Consider the following 10,000-nt stretch of genomic DNA (forward strand, 5'->3'; position numbering starts at 1 on the left):
CGTCCTGAAGCAAGCCTGTAACACGTGGTTGGCGGTCTCTACGGCCTGGCAGCCCGCGCGGCATCTGGTGTCCGCCTCCCGCCCGCGACTGCGCCGTGCCTTCGTGGGGAAGGCGTTGATGCGGGCGCGGAGAGCGTCGATGAAGTTACGCCCAGATAGCAGGCGACTGGTGTCAGCGACCCACTGGTGTTGCCCCTTGACGGCGGCGGAAGATGACAGCGCCGCACCGTCAAAGGCAACGTGCAGGCGCGCGGCCCACATCTCTCCAACCTGCGTCGACGATTTGAGGAGGTGACCCTCCCACATAAGATGCCGCTCCAGCACCTCAATCTCACGCTGCACCTCGTCCCGGCCTGCACCGTCGGGGGCTGGTCCAATCCTCTTCAGCGCCAGGAGACGGGACCGGCGGAGTGTTGGCCCCATCCATCGGCATGATGGGATGCCGAGGCCACCCTGGGCTACAGGAGCATGGAAGTAGCCCAGGGGAGTGTCCGCCGGAAGGCGGAACCATCTCCTGACGGCGGCCCGGATGGTCACGTCTGCCGCTTTCAACGCACCCACTCGGGTGCGGCTGAGGGCCAGCCCGTGGTACAGGCCTGGGAGAAGTACGTTGGTGAGGGCGTAGAGGCGCTGTTGCGGCTTAAGCGGAGCTCGGGAGATGACGTCCAGCTGCTCCACCAGGTGGCGTCGTGGGTTGAACACGCAGCGACCCGCGGTGGAGAATTGCAGTCCCAGATACCGGAAGGTTTCACCCACACGTAGGGCGGGCATGGTGGCGTTGCCCGCTTTGAAGGTAACGTCGGCGTCGACCTTCACCTTCTTGTCACGCCCAGACGCGACTAAAGCGAGGGTGAAACACTTCCGGGCGTTGATCTGCAGCCCCAGATGGCCGAGGGCTGCGACGGCTGCGTCGATGAGGGACTGCAATCCCCTCGCGGTCGATGCAAAAAGCAGGACGTCATCTGCAAAGGCCGCAGCGTTGACTCTGCGGCCGAGGATCCGAGCTCCGATGTGGGAGGGAAGTTGACTCAAAACATAGTCCACCGCAAAATTGAAAAGGAGGGGGGAGAGGGGGTCACCCTGACGCACACCCCTTGCCGGCTGCAGGGGCACGCCCACGTCGGCGCCGCCCGCTATCACCGTCGTGCTACCCTCGTAACACCTTTCGACGTACTCAATAAAGCAATCCGGCAGGCCATGAGCCCTCAGAGAGTCATAGTTACTCCCGCCGTTTACCCGCGCTTGCTTGAATTTCTTCACGTTGACATTCAGAGCACTGGGCAGAAATCACATTGCGTCAACACCCGCTAGGGCCATCGCAATGCTTTGTTTTAATTAGACAGTCGGATTCCCCCAGTCCGTGCCAGTTCTGAGTTGATCGTTGAATGGCGGCCGAAGAGAATCCGCGCACCCGCGCGCCCCCGGAGGAGCACGCTAAGGCGGACGCGGCCTCGCAGCAAGGAAGATCCGTGGGAGGCCAAGGCACGGGACCGAGCTCGGATCCTGCACGCAGGTTGAAGCACCGGGGCGCGAACGCCGCGCAGGCGCGCGCATCCTGCACCGCCGGCCAGCACGAGGCCGACCAACGGCGAGAGCAGACCACGCCCGCGCTAAACGCCCGCACTTACCGGCACCCCTACGGCACTCACCTCGCCCAGGCCCGGCACGTTAGCGCTGACCCACTTCCCGACCAAGCCCGACACGCCCCGATCCTCAGAGCCAATCCTTATCCCGAAGTTACGGATCCAATTTGCCGACTTCCCTTACCTACATTATTCTATCGACTAGAGGCTCTTCACCTTGGAGACCTGCTGCGGATATGGGTACGAACCGGCGCGACACCTCCACGTGGCCCTCTCCCGGATTTTCAAGGTCCGAGGGGAAGATCGGGACACCGCCGCAACTGCGGTGCTCTTCGCGTTCCAAACCCTATCTCCCTGCTAGAGGATTCCAGGGAACTCGAACGCTCATGCAGAAAAGAAAACTCTTCCCCGATCTCCCGACGGCGTCTCCGGGTCCTTTTGGGTTACCCCGACGAGCATCTCTAAAAGAGGGGCCCGACTTGTATCGGTTCCGCTGCCGGGTTCCGGAATAGGAACCGGATTCCCTTTCGCCCAACGGGGGCCAGCACAAAGCGCATCATGCTATGACGGCCCCCATCAACATCGGATTTCTCCTAGGGCTTAGGATCGACTGACTCGTGTGCAACGGCTGTTCACACGAAACCCTTCTCCGCGTCAGCCCTCCAGGGCCTCGCTGGAGTATTTGCTACTACCACCAAGATCTGCACCGACGGCGGCTCCAGGCAGGCTCACGCCCAGACCCTTCTGCGCCCACCGCCGCGACCCTCCTACTCGTCAGGGCTTCGCGGCCGGCCGCAAGGACCGGCCATGACTGCCAGACTGACGGCCGAGTATAGGCACGACGCTTCAGCGCCATCCATTTTCAGGGCTAGTTGCTTCGGCAGGTGAGTTGTTACACACTCCTTAGCGGATTCCGACTTCCATGGCCACCGTCCTGCTGTCTTAAGCAACCAACGCCTTTCATGGTTTCCCATGAGCGTCGATTCGGGCGCCTTAACTCGGCGTTTGGTTCATCCCACAGCGCCAGTTCTGCTTACCAAAAGTGGCCCACTTGGCACTCCGATCCGAGTCGTTTGCTCGCGGCTTCAGCATATCAAGCAAGCCGGAGATCTCACCCATTTAAAGTTTGAGAATAGGTTGAGGTCGTTTCGGCCCCAAGGCCTCTAATCATTCGCTTTACCGGATGAGACTCGTACGAGCACCAGCTATCCTGAGGGAAACTTCGGAGGGAACCAGCTACTAGATGGTTCGATTAGTCTTTCGCCCCTATACCCAGCTCCGACGATCGATTTGCACGTCAGAATCGCTACGGACCTCCATCAGGGTTTCCCCTGACTTCGTCCTGGCCAGGCATAGTTCACCATCTTTCGGGTCCCAACGTGTACGCTCTAGGTGCGCCTCACCTCGCAATGAGGACGAGACGCCCCGGGAGTGCGGAGGCCGCCGCCCCGTGAAGGGCGGGGAAGCCCCATCCTCCCTCGGCCCGCGCAAGGCGAGACCTTCACTTTCATTACGCCTTTAGGTTTCGTACAGCCCAATGACTCGCGCACATGTTAGACTCCTTGGTCCGTGTTTCAAGACGGGTCGTGAAATTGTCCAAAGCTGAAGCGCCGCTGACGGGAGCGATTATTCCGCCCGAGAGCATCCCGAGCCAACAGCGGCGCGGGTCCGGGGCCGGGCCAGGTAGGTCCGTCATCCGGGAAGAACCGCGCGCGCTTGCCGGGAGCCCGAGCGCCCAAAGGGGCGAATCGACTCCTCCAGATATACCGCCGGGCAGCCAGCCAGGACACCGGGGCTCTGCCCAACAGACGCGAACCGAGGCCCGCGGAAGGACAGGCTGCGCACCCGGGCCGTAGGCCGGCACCCAGCGGGTCGCGACGTCCTACTAGGGGAGAAGTGCGGCCCACCGCACACCGGAACGGCCCCGCCCCGCGGCGAGTGGAAAGGCAACCGGACACGACCCCGCCGCGAATTGCTCCGCGCGGGCGGCCGGCCCCATCTGCCGAGGGCGGAGGCCAGTGGCCGGATGGGCGTGAATCTCACCCGTTCGACCTTTCGGACTTCTCACGTTTACCCCAGAACGGTTTCACGTACTTTTGAACTCTCTCTTCAAAGTTCTTTTCAACTTTCCCTCACGGTACTTGTTCGCTATCGGTCTCGTGGTCATATTTAGTCTCAGATGGAGTTTACCACCCACTTGGAGCTGCACTCTCAAGCAACCCGACTCGAAGGAGAGGTCCCGCCGACGCTCGCACCGGCCGCTACGGGCCTGGCACCCTCTACGGGCCGTGGCCTCATTCAAGTTGGACTTGGGCTCGGCGCGAGGCGTCGGGGTAGTGGACCCTCCCAAACACCACATGCCACGACAGGCGGCAGCCTGCGGGGTTCGGTGCTGGACTCTTCCCTGTTCGCTCGCCGCTACTGGGGGAATCCTTGTTAGTTTCTTTTCCTCCGCTTAGTAATATGCTTAAATTCAGCGGGTAGTCTCGCCTGCTCTGAGGTCGTTGTACGAGGTGTCGCACGCCACACCGCCAGCCGGCTGTGCACGCTACCGAGTAAGTACCGGTATGCGAACCGCCAGGCGACGGGCGCGCATCGCACGTTTAAGGAGACGCGGCCGGCCCCACAGGCGGCCACGACACTCCCAGGTCTGCGAAGCGGGGCAAACGCCGCGCGCTTCAGTATACGTAGCCGACCCTCAGCCAGACGTGGCCCGGGAACGGAATCCATGGACCGCAATGTGCGTTCGAAACGTCGATGTTCATGTGTCCTGCAGTTCACATGTCGACGCGCAATTTGCTGCGTTCTTCATCGACCCACGAGCCGAGTGATCCACCGTCCTGGGTGATCTTTTCATAGTTTCCACCATCTCTTTCGAGACAGTTGCATAGGCGGGACTGAGGCGTGTGGCGGCCCTGTTCCAGCGTTCAGTGTCCAACGGCCTCACGGCCGATGGGCGTCGTACGGCTCCACACCGGAGCGGACAGGCAGTCGGGCGAAAGTCATTCAAAACCGGCGCCAGGCGCCAGGTGCCGCAGGCCAGCCGCTCCAGCGCTTCAGCGCTCGTACCACACAACATTGCCGTTAGTTTTGAGACGAACGCGTGGTTCCGCACGCGGCGCACGGCTACTGCGAGCCGTACAGGTAGCTGCGTGTTGCGCGACACGACACGCACATCGAAAGACATGCAGTCTAGTCGGTAATGATCCTTCCGCAGGTTCACCTACGGAAACCTTGTTACGACTTTTACTTCCTCTAAATGATCAAGTTTGGTCATCTTTCCGGTAGCATCGGCAACGACAGAGTCAATGCCGCGTACCAGTCCGAAGACCTCACTAAATCATTCAATCGGTAGTAGCGACGGGCGGTGTGTACAAAGGGCAGGGACGTAATCAACGCGAGCTTATGACTCGCGCTTACTGGGAATTCCTCGTTCATGGGGAACAATTGCAAGCCCCAATCCCTAGCACGAAGGAGGTTCAGCGGGTTACCCCGACCTTTCGGCCTAGGAAGACACGCTGATTCCTTCAGTGTAGCGCGCGTGCGGCCCAGAACATCTAAGGGCATCACAGACCTGTTATTGCTCAATCTCGTGCGGCTAGAAGCCGCCTGTCCCTCTAAGAAGAAAAGTAATCGCTGACAGCACGAAGGATGTCACGCGACTAGTTAGCAGGCTAGAGTCTCGTTCGTTATCGGAATTAACCAGACAAATCGCTCCACCAACTAAGAACGGCCATGCACCACCACCCACCGAATCAAGAAAGAGCTATCAATCTGTCAATCCTTCCGGTGTCCGGGCCTGGTGAGGTTTCCCGTGTTGAGTCAAATTAAGCCGCAGGCTCCACTCCTGGTGGTGCCCTTCCGTCAATTCCTTTAAGTTTCAGCTTTGCAACCATACTTCCCCCGGAACCCAAAAGCTTTGGTTTCCCGGAGGCTGCCCGCCGAGTCATCGGAGGAACTGCGGCGGATCGCTGGCTGGCATCGTTTATGGTTAGAACTAGGGCGGTATCTGATCGCCTTCGAACCTCTAACTTTCGTTCTTGATTAATGAAAACATACTTGGCAAATGCTTTCGCTTCTGTTCGTCTTGCGACGATCCAAGAATTTCACCTCTAACGTCGCAATACGAATGCCCCCGCCTGTCCCTATTAATCATTACCTCGGGTTCCGAAAACCAACAAAATAGAACCGAGGTCCTATTCCATTATTCCATGCACACAGTATTCAGGCGGGCTTGCCTGCTTTAAGCACTCTAATTTGTTCAAAGTAAACGTGCCGGCCCACCGAGACACTCAATAAAGAGCACCCTGGTAGGATTTCAACGGGGTCCGCCTCGGGACGCACGAGCACGCACGAGGCGGTCGCACGCCTTCGGCTCGCCCCACCGGCAGGACGTCCCACGATACATGCCAGTTAAACACCGACGGGCGGTGAACCAACAGCGTGGGACACAAATCCAACTACGAGCTTTTTAACCGCAACAACTTTAATATACGCTATTGGAGCTGGAATTACCGCGGCTGCTGGCACCAGACTTGCCCTCCAATAGATACTCGTTAAAGGATTTAAAGTGTACTCATTCCGATTACGGGGCCTCGGATGAGTCCCGTATCGTTATTTTTCGTCACTACCTCCCCGTGCCGGGAGTGGGTAATTTGCGCGCCTGCTGCCTTCCTTGGATGTGGTAGCCGTTTCTCAGGCTCCCTCTCCGGAATCGAACCCTGATTCCCCGTTACCCGTTACAACCATGGTAGGCGCAGAACCTACCATCGACAGTTGATAAGGCAGACATTTGAAAGATGCGTCGCCGGTACGAGGACCGTGCGATCAGCCCAAAGTTATTCAGAGTCACCAAGGCAAACGGACCGGACGAGCCGACCGATTGGTTTTGATCTAATAAAAGCGTCCCTTCCATCTCTGGTCGGGACTCTGTTTGCATGTATTAGCTCTAGAATTACCACAGTTATCCAAGTAACGTGGGTACGATCTAAGGAACCATAACTGATTTAATGAGCCATTCGCGGTTTCACCTTAATGCGGCTTGTACTGAGACATGCATGGCTTAATCTTTGAGACAAGCATATGACTACTGGCAGGATCAACCAGGGAGCTGCGTCAACTAGAGCTGAGCAGCCGGCCGCCCGGGAGTGTGTCCCGGGGGCCCGCGCGAACACGCAAGCGTCCGCTCAATTATTCTGCAAACAGGAGGAGGCTGAGCTCCCCTGCACAACACACCTCGAAACCCTCTCAGGTCCCGGCGGCGCGCAGCGCCGTCCTAAGTACTTGGTCGGGTTCGAGAGAGGCGCAATCGCCCGGAGTTAGGCGAGTAGACGCTTTAGGTGCGACCACCCGTGCTCCCAACTGAGCTTGCCGCTGCCGACAGAGGCCCGGGAGCGTGCTGTCGTGGCATTGCCGGCGGGAGACAACACGCGCCACCTACGGTGACCGGCAGCTCCAACGCCAGCGCCACAGAAGGACAAAAGCCCCACTTGGGTGCCGAAGCGAACTCTCCCAGCACAGCGCACGCGCCAACACGTCCGCACAGCTGCGATACAAACCACCTGCGAGAACCGCTGGGGCGACCGAGCAGCAGACGGCGTCGCGGCGCCGAGCGCCGGGCGGCGGCGCATCCTCAGCGCACACAGTCCTCAATCGGACCAGCACACTGCAGATGGCCACCGCGCTTCGCACCGGGCCCGCGAGGACCTACTTTGGCCGCAAGGCGCCGCGAGCAGGGGGCGCCGGCGCGCAGCTGCGCCGCCTGCCGCGTCCGTCGGCCGGCGCGCCTGCCACTGGCCGCCCCCACCAGCCGGCTGTAGCGCGTGCGCCCACGCACCGCGCTGCCAGCACGCCGGGCGGCCCCCCCTCACCGGCCGGGGACGGTCCCACCCAGCCACCGCCGCGTATCGCCTCACACCCAGATCCCCTTTCGCGTTCGTGGGCATGGTGGGTCCCCTTTCACGTTCGTGGGCATGGTGGGTATCCCTGAAACAACCGGTTAATAGCTCGACCGATCGTCGCCAACACTGATTCACCTCTAGCGAGAACAACCGCACCACAACGGGTTACCTGTTGTTCATTTGCGTAACGTCACCAGCAAACGTAGACGTCCATCGCCATTTGCAACGAGTATTGCATGCCTGTGTCAGGTGTCACAACACACTACGTCTGCCCACATAGACGCAACAACATGTGCACGCCTCGAGAACACGTGGAAGGTAGCCCCCGTACGTATGCGGTGTCCATTGCGCGAACGACTGTCAGCCGGCCTCTGCAGGATGTCGCAGATGTGGAACGCGGTGCAACATGCTATCACGGTGTGTGAGAAGAGACGACTACGTCCGAATACACGCTCCACTACATCAACAGACTGCTCATGCTGATCGCCATCCAGGGCGTCCGTTCCTCCCACACGTCTGAATGGCGTACCACACTGCAATCCAGCTCTTATAGGGAGACGACACGTAGCTGCGTGCACAATATTTGGACTGTATGGTCTGCCGTTGCTAGGCGCAGTCGTCGTACGGTCACACATGTGCCACGATGTATCATTCAGTACATACGGACCAATGTGCAGTACAGTTTGTGGGTTTTGCGTACATCGGCGGACAGGTGACAGGCCGTACCACAACGTAGGCTGAGTACGTCGGCATGCGAAGGGCATTGAACATGCAAACTTCTCAACGACCAGCTTGCGAAGGCAGGGGGGAAGGGGGGGGGGCATGTACGTCCTGCTGCTATCCACATTACAGTGTATAGCAGGAGCATGTGGAAAGTCAGCAACACCTGCAAGGTGTTTAACATGACGCGATACACAGGGGACCGGGCAGTGCGAATAGCGAACTATATTGCGAGGGTTGCGGTTAGGCAACACTACACTAATTTAACGAGTTGCATAACAATTACAGAGCAGGTTCAGCGACAACGTGCGTCAGGTTAAGGCGCAATATAGGTTAGGTTGAGGCACAATATAGGTTAGGTTAAGGCACAACATGGGTTACGTTAAGGCACAAATTGGGTTACGTTAAGGCACAACATGGGTTACGTTAAGGCACAACATGGGTTACGTTAAGGCACAAATTAGGTTACGTTAAGGCACAAATTAGGTTACGTTAAGGCACAAATTAGGTTACGTTAAGGCACAAATTAGGTTACGTTAAGGCACAAATTAGGTTACGTTAAGGCACAAATTAGGTTACGTTAAGGCACAAATTAGGTTACGTTAAGGCACAAATTAGGTTACGTTAAGGCACAAATTAGGTTACGTTAAGGCACAAATTAGGTTACGTTAAGGCACAAATTAGGTTACGTTAAGGCACAAATTAGGTTACGTTAAGGCACAAATTAGGTTACGTTAAGGCACAAATTAGGTTACGTTAAGGCACAAATTAGGTTACGTTAAGGCACAAATTAGGTTACGTTAAGGCACAAATTAGGTTACGTTAAGGCACAAATTAGGTTACGTTAAGGCACAAATTAGGTTACGTTAAGGCACAAATTAGGTTACGTTAAGGCACAAATTAGGTTACGTTAAGGTACAATATGGGTTAGGTTAAGGTACAATATGGGTTAGGTTAAGGTACAATATGGGTTAGGTTAAGGTACAATATGGGTTAGGTTAAGGTACAATATGGGTTAGGTTAAGGCACAACGTAGGTTAGGTTAAGGCACAACATAGGTTAGGTTAAGGCACAACATAGGTTAGGTTAAGGCACAACATAGGTTAGGTTAAGGCACAACATAGGTTAGGTTAAGGCACAACATAGGTTAGGTTAAGGCACAACATAGGTTAGGTTAAGGCACAACATAGGTTAGGTTAAGGCACAACATAGGTTAGGTTAAGGCACAACATAGGTTAGGTTAAGGCACAACGTAGGTTAGGTTAAGGCACAACGTAGGTTAGGTTAAGGCACAACGTAGGTTAGGTTAAGGCACAACGTAGGTTAGGTTAAGGCACAACGTAGGTTAGGTTAAGGCACAACGTAGGTTAGGTTAAGGCACAACGTAGGTTAGGTTAAGGCACAACGTAGGTTAGGTTAAGGCACAACGTAGGTTAGGTTAAGGCACAACGTAGGTTAGGTTAAGGCACAACGTAGGTTAGGTTAAGGCACAACGTAGGTTAGGTTAAGGCACAACGTAGGTTAGGTTAAGGCACAACGTAGGTTAGGTTAAGGCACAACGTAGGTTAGGTTAAGGCACAACGTAGGTTAGGTTAAGGCACAACGTAGGTTAGGTTAAGGCACAACGTAGGTTAGGTTAAGGCACAACGTAGGTTAGGTTAAGGCACAACGTAGGTTAGGTTAAGGCACAACGTAGGTTAGGTTAAGGCACAACGTAGGTTAGGTTAAGGCACAACGTAGGTTAGGTTAAGGCACAACGTAGGTTAGGTTAAGGCACAACGTAGGTTAGGTTAAGGC

The 10,000-nt window shown here is 56.7% G+C and overlaps 2 non-coding genes and 1 pseudogene across 2 annotated transcripts; all 3 read right to left on the minus strand.

The window, feature by feature from the left end:
- Positions 1-4,087, minus strand: part of LOC126443805 (large subunit ribosomal RNA) — a 6,174-nt pseudogene extending 2,087 nt beyond the window's left edge.
- Positions 4,088-4,275: 188 nt separating this feature from the next.
- Positions 4,276-4,430, minus strand: LOC126443803 (5.8S ribosomal RNA). The gene has a single exon (XR_007582191.1). It is a non-coding gene; the product is annotated as a 5.8S ribosomal RNA (ribosomal RNA).
- Positions 4,431-4,783: 353 nt separating this feature from the next.
- On the minus strand, positions 4,784-6,692 carry LOC126443807 (small subunit ribosomal RNA). The gene has a single exon (XR_007582193.1). It is a non-coding gene; the product is annotated as a small subunit ribosomal RNA (ribosomal RNA).
- Between the last annotated feature and the right edge of the window lie 3,308 nt (positions 6,693-10,000).

The sequence above is a fragment of the Schistocerca serialis genome, unplaced genomic scaffold, assembly GCF_023864345.2.
Source record: "Schistocerca serialis cubense isolate TAMUIC-IGC-003099 unplaced genomic scaffold, iqSchSeri2.2 HiC_scaffold_190, whole genome shotgun sequence".
Classification (NCBI taxonomy): domain Eukaryota; kingdom Metazoa; phylum Arthropoda; class Insecta; order Orthoptera; family Acrididae; genus Schistocerca; species Schistocerca serialis.